This window comes from Lynx rufus, unplaced genomic scaffold (genome assembly GCF_022079265.1).
Source record: "Lynx rufus isolate CCGP_SWC_20201006 ecotype Redwood Valley unplaced genomic scaffold, mLynRuf1.p SCAF_3, whole genome shotgun sequence".
In the NCBI taxonomy this organism is placed as follows: Eukaryota; Metazoa; Chordata; class Mammalia; order Carnivora; family Felidae; genus Lynx; species Lynx rufus.
This window is the reverse complement of record NW_025814845.1, coordinates 116,198,816-116,209,818: the sequence shown is the minus strand read 5'-3', so window position 1 is coordinate 116,209,818 and position 11,003 is coordinate 116,198,816.

Here is an 11,003-nt window from a genome sequence, read left to right as displayed (position 1 = left end):
AGACCCATCTTCTCAGCCAGTTGGAAAACAATTTCCCCTGCCCCTCTTCCAACTCTGGACCCTTGAGTCTCTTTGCCCAGCTCCAAGGCCTTGCTGAGATCTTGTTCACAGACTGCAGGAAAAGAGATGGGAGCATTTACTTAATCCCACTGAGATGTAATGTTCATTTAAATGGATTCTAATCTTATTCCCCAATAAAGGACAGAATTTGGATTTGTACCCAAGTCCAGCAGATTCCAAGTGTTGCCCTACCCCCGTTATCATGCTGCCTCCCACAGTCACCTTGACTCTCCCACGGGCATGGTGACCATAAATTTAAAAAAAAGAATAAACTAAGTTCCTCCTTCTGAGGAGGAAGAGGGCCCTTGGCAGAAGAAGTGGGGCAAGTTTTAAGCTGACTTCTATCAGAAACACAGCACAATGGTCATCACGTCAGTCAGAGCAATGCCCCACACCACCCAGGTAGAGTGCGGGTCCCTCCATGGCTGAAGGCTTCTCTGCAGAACCCATTATCATAGCCCCTCCACGCTGTCCACACAACCCTTTTGCCCCTTAAAGATGCAGCTTCAGGGGCGCCTCAGACGGTTAAGCATCTGACTTCTGCTCAGGTCATGATCTCACAGTTAGTGGGTTCGAGCCCCACTCCGGGCTCTGTGCTGACAGCTTGGAGACTGCTTCGGATTCTCTCTCTCCCTCTCCCTCTCTCTCTGCCCCTCCCCTGCTCACTCACGGATGCTCTTTCTCTCTGTCTCTCTGTCTCTCTCTCAAAAATAAATAAACATTTTTTTAAAAAGGTGCAGTTTCAGTGAGAAGTGAGAGGATTCATTTTCAGAAATACCAGATAAAAGCCGTGCTGTATAGTTAACAGTAAACCTATTGGAACTGTATACAAACCCCCAACACGCACACAGTGGAGTCCCAAACCCTTAGATACTTCACTTTCACGTTCTTATTCCACTCTCCATTTCCCAGGCGTATTTTTCCAGGGCTTTGCAATGAGCATGCACCAGAGAACTGAAGTCTCTACCTCGAGGAAGGTACTTTTTGCTTACATGGGCATAGGCAGCTTCCAGGTAAGGCTGTAACCTCTGTAGTACTCAGCCAATGAGGAATCAGGGGAGGGACTTCACACTAGGAGATAAATTGCCTGCTGTCACTGCCACACAAGCTCTTGCAAGAACGTTGGTTAAAGCCTTGCTTTTCTGGGGCGCCTGGGTGGCTCAGTCGGTTAAGCATCCGACTTCGGCTTAGGTCACGATCTCGCGGTCCGTGAGTTTGAGCCCCGCATCAGGCTCTGGGCTGATGGCTCAGAGCCTGGAGCCTGCTTCTGATTCTGTGTCTCCCTCTCTCTCTCTGCCCCTTCCCCGTTCATGCTCTGTCTCTCTCTGTCTCAAAAATAAATAAAACGTTAAAAAAAAATTTAAAAAAAAAAAAAAAAAAGCCTTTCTTTTCTGTGCTCTGAGTCTCCACGACCCTCCTTTGATTGGGTCAGCGGGCTTACTTCTCACAGCTTGCCACAAAATAATGTTGGGATCCTTTCCTTACACACCCACCCCCCCCACCCCCAGCCCCCCCACCCCCACCCCCAGCCCCCCCACCCCCACCCCACCCCTCGGGCTCACTTAAAGGGAGCCCTAGTGCCAAAGACCAGTGTGTTCCAGCCTCACACAGGTCTGCACCTGGACTCCCAACCCTGGTTCTTAGTGATAATACAACCTTGACCAGGATTATGAGCCTCAGTTAGATAAGATGGGCTGATAAGGGCTGAAGGGACACGTAAGTGATATAGGGCCCTTATGAGGATTGAATTAGTTAACATTTATAAAGCACTTAATACGGCACGTGGCATTCGAAAATGTGTTCTGTGTTTGTTAAACACACAAAGCACTTTATGTAGGGAGCCGAGGGCAGGCCACCCCAAGATGGGCCACTTTGGCATGAAGATTATTTTGAATTAAAAAACAATCAAACCCAGCAGACTCAGGGAAAGGTCTTTACCTCCCCCCCTCCAACTGCATAAAAATAATTTAGATCGAGAACCTACTCCAGGAAGAGAGGTATCTCCATAGGTAACTATAGTACGATATGAACTAGGTGTGGAAGACACAGATGAGCTAGCAAGTCCTATTAGATCAAAGTCTTCTGGGGGCTCCTGGGTGGCTCAGTCAGTTGAGTGTCTGACTTTGGCTCAGGTCATGATCTCGAAGTTCGTGAGTTCAGGCCCCGCATCGAGCTCTGTGCTGACAGCTCGGAGCCTGGAGCCTGCTTCGGATTCTGTGTCTCCTCCTCCCTCTGCCCCTTCCCCACTCATGCTCTGTCTCTCTCTGTCTCTCAAAAATGAATAAATGTTAAAAAAAAAAAATAAAAATAAAAAAGTCCCATTGTTTCTGTATGGCCCAGCAAACATTTGTTTACCAAACACTCTTTTTCATCTTCCTGTGAGGTGCATTGCTTCCCATTGAAGTCCCAGGCCTCTACCCTCTTCTCTTTAGTTCAGAATGACATGTATACCTCATTCTGCCTGTCTTTGGAATTTCCATGTCTATGTGGGTTCCTCGTATGTGCACTATTAAATTCGATTATGTGCACTATTAAATTCGATTTCTCCTGTTACTCTGTCTCATGTCAATTTGATTCCAGCCAGAAAGTCCATTGCGGAGACAGAAAATTTTCACCCTCCCATCAGCGTCTAGAAAAGTACTACACATATTATGTACCTAATGTGAAAAGATAGATCTTAAGAGGTAAAAATCATGCCTCTCATACAAATATAAAATGAAAACACATCAAAGATTTTATTGAATTCATTAATAAGGGAGCCAGTTCAAAGTAGAGTTCCAAAAAACACACATAGAGGCACCTGGGTGTCTCAGTCGGTTGAGCATCCGACTTTGGCTCAGGTCATGATCTTGTCATTTGTGAGTTCAAGTCCCGCATCAGGCTCTGTGCTGACGGCTCAGAGTCTGTAGCCTGCTTTGGATTCTGTGTGTCCCTCTGTCTCTGTCCCTCCTCCACATGTACTCTCTCGCTCTCTTAAAAGGAAATAAACATTAATTTTTTTTATTTTAAATTAAAAAAACCCACATATATAGTGTTAAAAAACAAAACTCAACTGAGTACATTTTAGAGACCTTATTGGCTTTATTCAACAATTGATGCGTCAGGCAGCATCCAATCTAGCAGACAGGAAGGAGCTCCAAGGAGTTGTACAAAATGAAAGACCATTATGGGCAGAAAGGAGTGCAAAGAGGAAATTGTACTAAACAAAAGTGAATTGTTTATTGCAAGGTTACTTTCCTTTAGGGCCTGGCTGGGGTCTGTCAGGCGGGTTACCTCACTAATGCTGATCAGAAGATTCCACATTGACTGGTTTAAGATTCTGTTTCTGGGAGAGCTGAAATAGTAATTAAGTCAAGCCTCGGTTTGTTGATGTGGGACTTGGCACTAGTGACTGTATTTGAGGCCTGTTGTCTTGTTTTTAACAATAGGGAATAAAGAATGCTAAAACGAATTCACAAGCAGTTGCACAACAGGTCTGCTCACTGTGCCCATTTGTCTCTTCAGGTTCCCTCTGTGCTCATTTGTTTTGAAATCACTGAAGAGGGACAATTATGTAAGAAGGCAGATCCTAGAAGTTCAGGACAGCGCCGAAACTTTCTTGTGTATTTGATTTAATGGTTTTGGCCTTCAGTACACAGCGGGGATTCTAAACTGCAAGCCAGCTGCCCTGAACTCACATCGCCGTGAACTAAAATAAACTCCTCAAATGACAGGCCTCAAAGAAGAGGTCTGGGCTGGGCCTATGGGCAAGCAGAGGTTCTCCAAGTAAGAGAACTGCTTCGAGAAAGAGAAACAGCAAAGGAAGAGATGAGCAGGGAACGGGGCCCCGGGCTGATGGCCACAACCGTGGGGTGCTTATAGCTCCTGTTTTGAGAAACTTGGATACATCCACACTAGGGAACTAGTGTTGAAAAAACAAACAATTCCAGACTGATGTTCTTTGGCTGCCACCGATTCTTCTTCCTGCTTTCCAGACAAATCTTGAGATTCCCAGTTGCTGTTCCAAGCCAAACCAGGCACTCCCCAAATCCAGATTCTAATAGACACTGATACAATGGGGGGAAAAAAGTGTCCAAGTGCTTTGAACCCCCATGCATTCATGTATAATCTGTTTTGATAGATGTTGAAAGTTGGTCTGCCTCTAAGAAGGTATTAAACAATGGAGCTTTGAATAATGACATGTTCATCACTTTCTGTGGTGATAAAACTTCCAGATGATCCTATGGTTGAAATACTGCCATAGCATTAACAAAAACTAGCAAAAATTTGCGTTTCTCTGGACATTTGCCCGGGATGAATTGAAGATGAAAATTATTGTCCCTGAATGCAGTACATATAGATCCTTCTGGTATGTGTGTCATTCCTTACATGTTTGTAAGAAACACAAAAGAGGGGCGCCTGGGTGGCTCAGTCGGTTGAGCATCTGACTTCAGCTCAGGTCATGATCTCACCATTCATGGGTTCGAGCCCTGCATCAGCTCTGTGCTGACAGCTCAGAGCCTGGAGCCTGTTTCAAATTCTCTGTCTCCCTCTCTCTCTGCCCTTCCCCTGCTCATGCTCTCTCTCTCTCTCTCTCTCTCTCTCTCTCTCTCAAAAATAAACATTCAAAAAAAAATTTAGAAAAAAAAAAGAAGCAGCAGCATATTGGTAAATGACAATAAAGTGGCTTTTAAAATATTTATACTACCTATGTAAACTCGAAAGAATCTAGAAGATTTTCTACGAATTTACCTTATTACGGCATTTCAAATGATGCTCTGGGTAAGGTAAACCAGGGAAGCCAAGGTTTGGCAACATAAAAATCATGCCCACCCATGTGAAGGAGCTGTTTTCATGAAATGGAAACTGTCAGTGTAACTATTTCCGTATTGTTTTGGTAATAGATGAAAAGAAATGATGTACTGAAGTATAGACGTGTTCTCTCCCTCAGACCAATTGCAACTCCCCCCAAATTATTCCCTGGCCTCACCCCTAGATCCTTATCGCTCAAAACATGATAGGTAATCATCTGGTCTCTGCCGACACTGTAGCAGGCTGAGAAGGCCTCGAGGCAGAGAGACAGAAAATGCATGCCCCTCCCAAGAATGCCCAGAAATAATCAGTGATTATGCTATCAGCAGCCATGATACTCTTACTTGAAAAACTAGACCATGTAAGCTTCTCCGTGTGCCTGCAATTGATTGCATTATCTTATTGGAAGTCCTGACCAGTTGAAGGATCCTCTAGCAACATAAGAAGCGTTTAAACAAAACTCACATAAACCAAATTTGAAATTACACCCCAACCTCCATGCTGTAAAAATTTAGAAAATTACAGCAATCCTTCAGAATATGCTCTCGCCCTTTCAGAAACGGCAGCACTTTGCTCTGTGGGCCTGGGTGTAGACAACCAAGCTAAAGAAGGCCAAGGCCTTTTCCCGTTGAGGAGACCTTTGTGCTGTGACAGACTGAGCACAGGGCAGAGGATTACAATCGGGTTACACCAAGCCTCTGACAGAAACTGCCTGTCACCCAATACCAGGAATGCCTGATCAAGGCTCAAAGACAGGGACAAAAGAAGAGTGGAAAAGAAAGGAAAATAAAGATCAGTTCCCAGTGTAGTACGGTAAAAAGAGTAAAACAGTACAGAACCTGGCATGCGGCAGGCCATCCACAGCTCTCTCGGCCACTCCCCCCACACCTCCAGCCCCGGGTGGCCACAGAAGAGACCAGATCTATTTGTTGAGAAGGCCATTTCACAAAGCAACAGATGATCGTAGAATGCCGTTATGATTTCCAAGGCTGCAAGGATTTCCCAGAAGAATGGAAACAGTGCTTGAATTACTTCAAAATGGCTTTTGACAGTAATAGAAGGTCTCAACCCAAGTTGTCTTAAGTTTACGTAAGGCTTAGGAGAGGATAAAGTAAAGCAGAATCTAGAGACTGGTAAGGAGAACGAGAAATCCTCATTCTTGACAACTCCTGGCACATGCAACCCTCCTCTCTCTCTCTCTCTCTCTCTCTCACACACACACATACACACCCCCTCACACAGGTATACTCACATACACAAACACACTGTGCTTTCACACACTCACCCACACACCCACACTCCTATACGTTCACAAGCACTAAAAACACCCATGCACACATTCAAAACACACACACACACTCATACATACCCATGCATACCCACATATCCTACACTCATATCCCAAAAGGGGATTTGTGGAGTTTTTTAAGTTTATTTATTATTTTGAGAGAGCAAGAGAGAGAGAATGTGTGTGCGTGTGCACATGAGCAGGGAAGGGGCAGAGAGACAGAGACAGAGAATCCCAAGCACGCTCCATGTTCTGTGCTAAGCCCGATGTGGGGCTTGATCCAATGACCCTGGGATCATGACCTAAGCTAAGAGTCAGACGCTCAACTGACTGAGCCACCCAGGCGCCCCAATCATTACTAATATTTTTAACTGAATAGTATGCGGGTTTAAGTACTTTAAAACAGGGTCGTTGGCATGAACTGCTTGCCCTGGCCAATGGAGAGAAGCCAAGCTCCCTGTGGGCCATGCCAGAGCTGGATTCATAAACTTGCTGGAACCAGAGCTGCAAGGGGCAAGGAAGCCCCGAGCCCAGAGGGCCGGGGCACTCTGGAAGGACCCAGGGCTGCTGAGAAGTCCTTGCTGTGCCAGAGACCTCTGACATCCACCATGACCCCCAGCTCCTAATTCCAGTCAACATACAGTAAGGTCTAAGCACTGCGCCGGGTCCTATACAGAATTGTCTCAATCTGCGTAATCAAACAATATGAGGTACATATTTTGTTCCCGTTTTTCAGATGGGAGAAACTGAGGCTCAGAGGTCAGCGATTTGCTCAAGGTCAGTACAATCCAGTCCTACTGATCAATCCCAAAGCCTTGCTCTTAGCCTTGGTCGCACATCAGAACTACCTTGTGGTCATTATAAATACCCAAGCTTAGCTCTGCCCACACACAGCGATACAGATTTAATTAGTCTCAGGGTCAGCCTGGGCACCTCAACATTTTGAAAGCTCCCCGCATGATTCTAATGCTTAGCCAAAGCGGAGAGCCACCATTAGCCAATATTTCTTAGTGAGGTCCTCACCACCCACTACCAACACCTGCAGTGACATAAACGTGTACATTTCTAGGCTTCATCCAGGATCCATGATTAAGCATCTACTTCATGTTGGTTAAGCGTACATGGCTTCACATAACATCACTCGTATGAGGCAAAGTGACAAAATTATTGTCATTTTACAGATAAAGAACCAGATTCGGGGGTCTTTGGGAGCTTCCCCCGTGGCTCTATCTCACTGCCCCCCAAGGAGGAAAGATCACACACTCTCCTGGGGTGGGGTCAGAGGGAATGAACCGGCTGGGGTTAAGCCAAAGTGGGCACTGGTGGACCCCAGGAAGGGGTACGGAACATTTCGCAGGGGCGGGAAGGAAGACGATGCTGGAGAACATGGGGATCCTCCAGGGACAGCCCAGGGCGGATGGGGAGGCCAGAAGGGGATTTCCACAGGAGGGGTTCCTGGGGTGCCTGGAGGGAGTCAGGAGGAGAAGACAGACAGAGGAGGGAAATCGAGGCTGAGCTGGGAGAGAAAGGTGCTCTCAGTTACCAGCAGAGAGAAGTCTGGGTGGAGCCTGTGTCCCAGCTAATCACATGTCATCAGAACTACCAGCACTTGCCAGCTAACTGGCTTTGATGTACCTCTCGACAGGTGGCTCTCACATTAGAATCACCAAGGGCGCTTTTTAAATAAATACCAAGTTAACTGAGAAATCTCTTGGATTTTAGGGCACCAGCAAGACCAACTACTACCTCAGAGAACTCACTGCGATTTCTCTGCACCAAAAGAAGAGAGCTTACCTCCTCTGAACCCAAAAACACAGCATTTCTCTTCCGCTTGGCCTTGAGGTTTAAATGTGACTTTGTCTCTCGTGCGTTGCCCGGTTCCTTCGTTAGGCATCCTACATAGACAGTGAAGAAATCCAGCTCGTGAATGGTGTCGAGTGATTGGACCACTTAAGAGAGCAGGTACTCTGGGTTCCCCGGCTGTCTCTCTGGGGCTTGTTAAGGCAAAAGGAAAGGGCAGCTATGCCCCTCTTGATGAGAAAACACAGAAGGTCGCAGATTAAGAAAAAACAGTTAAAAGCAGCTCTTCCTCACTTTGAAACGTAGCACTCCCGTGCTCCCACCCCCCACACCCAGGCTGACTGGCCAAACAACAGTAATTGCAACTCAGTGCAGCCTGTTACAACCCGCCCCACCGATGCAGCCATCTGAGTAGACCTTAGGCCAAGGCAGTTCCTGCAGAAGAAGATACATAACAAAGTAAAACAAACCCACCGGCCCCAAACAAGAAAGCCCTAGGGTAACACCATGAGGCACGAAGGCCTGTTACTATTTCCCTCTGCTACCTTAGGAAGAGGATAAACAATTTCAAAGAAGTATTGCCTGGTTTTCTTTCTTTCCTTTTTTCCCCTCTCTTTTCTGTCTTTATGTCTATCCTTCCGGCTTTCCCTTAGATTGCATTTGGCTCTTGCCTTTGTTTCCAGGACACTGTGAGCAAAACATCCTCAGAATTTCAGTCTTGGGCAGGTCCCAGGCAAACGTATTTGGGACCAGAATTCCAGATAAAGTGGCTTCATCTGCCCTTCTGTGCCCCCCACCTCCATGGGCCCCTTTCCCATTCTCTTCTCAAAGGATGCATGGACTTATCATCTCATTTCATCCATAATTTGCAACTGGGAGATTTTGAACAGCCAAACACTCAAGAGCTGTGACTTAAGAGCTGTGACTTAAACTTGGTCCTTTTCATCAAGAGAAGTTATATTTTGTCAAACCACTAGGGGGAGTAAATCCCAGGGTTCTCATGACTCCAAGGATTCGACAGCCCTGAAGGAAGCTGGAGCTTCCTTACAGCTTCCTCCTCGGGCTTTCCAGAGATTCCTAAGAATGCACATCAGCAAACTGGAAAAGTCAGTTCACAAAAACTGTTTGCCAGAGTCATTTCTAAGCAATGCCCTAACAAATGTTTTTCAGGTTTTCAGAGATCAACATATTGACCATTTCCAGCAAGAGCCCTGTGACCCTCCAAAGCTTCAACAGGCACAAACCCCACAAGTGCTTAAATGTAAAAATACCAGGACTTAACCCTGACCCACTCAAAACTGAACGCAATCCAGACATAGATGGTGCCCCTAAAGCCTTACATTCCATCAAGAAAGGATCCAAAACGGGTCATTTCACATTTAGCATCCCTGTGGGAGACTGTAGTCAGGAGTGAGACACGAGAAAGGACACATGAAGTCCCATTTGGTGGATACAACAGCCAAGGAGGGATCCAAAGAATCAAATACCACATCTTGCACTTTGATTCAATCCCTCGATGCACCGCTGGCCTCTCGAGGGGGGTGGTAAAATTCTGGAGTACTCCATAAAATACTTGCATACATTCTTTGCAAAGGAGTAGGTCAGAAAGCCGGGCAGACTCTGGAGAGATTCTCATGATCAGGCAAATGGTTTGGTAAAACATCAGAGAAGAGGGCCTTCACCCACCCACACCTGGAGTGAGGGCCCTGCTTTGCAGTGGCAGAGAAAAACCTAAAGCAAGGGAAAGAAGGAATCTGAAGATATTCCCAAGAATACATGTAAGTAGTATTCATTCATTCATTCATTCATTCGTTATCAAATATGTTGAGCACCTGTCACCTGCCAAGCTCTGTGCTAAAGACAGGCTCATGGGATCAAGCCCCACCTAAGGCTCTATACGAGCGTGAAACCTGCCTGGGATTCTCTCTCCCTCTCCCTCTCTCTCTCTCTCTCTCTGTCTCTGTGTCTCTGTCTCTCTACCCCTATGTCCCTCTCCCCCTCTCATGCTCTCTCTCTAAAAAAATAACAATAAATAAATAAAAATACTTAAAAAAAGAGAGAGATCACTCTGACTTCAGTGTGGACTGATGGAGAAGAATCGCTAGCATAGACATAAAAGGATTTGTTAGGGAGGTGTATTGTGGTCTAAACAGGAGAAAATGGCACCTGACCTAAGAGAATGTCAGTGTGAGTGGAGAAAAGTGAATGGATAAGGAAGATATTTAAAAGAACAGATCAATCGGATTTGGTGACAGATTGTGGATAGTAGCTTACTTAGCCCATGTCTCTAGAGCAACAGGGCCAGAGGCAAGACTTAAAACGCTGGTGCTTTATTTGGACGGCACAATACCAGGGCAGGAAGAGTGAAGAAAAAGGGCAGAATGATGGCAAGCAGTGTGTTTCCACCTGGGCCACTGCTTCAAACGAGCTGCAACGAGACACGGCTAGCCACAGAGCAAGGCACCCCCAGCCGGCCACTCAGGGTATCTGCGGATAGAATGTTGGAGAAAGTGCATCTCAGGACAGTCCTCTTAAGGGAAAAAAGGAAATTTTATCTTTTTCTTTTTTTAAAAAAAATTATTTTAGAGAGAGAACGAGCCAGGGAGAGGAAGGTGCAGAGAGAAGGAGAGAGAGAGAGAGAGAGAGAGAGAGAGAGAGAGAGAGAGAGAATCTCAAGCAGGCTCCACACTCAGCATGGAGCCTGACAAGGGGCTCGATCCCATGACCCTGGGATCATGACCTGAGCCGAAATCAAGGGTCAGATGCTCAACCGACTGAGCCACCCAGGTGCCCCTGGAAAACTTATCTTCTATCTCCTGTCTCCCCTTGGTCAAAGTTTAGCCTGTGGCAGTTTTAAAACATATCTCCAAATTCCTTGATATTTCTTTCATCATGAAGTAGGGGACTTGTGAATCTGGACTGGCCTTAATAATGCACTCGTAGCCTGGAGAAGGCAGCAGAGATGAGGCTGTGTGACTTCCAAGGCTGGGTGGTCAAAGGCCCTGCGGCTGCAGCCTTGCTCACTAAGCACTGTGCTCAGAGACTTCGGCAGCCGTGTTAGAAG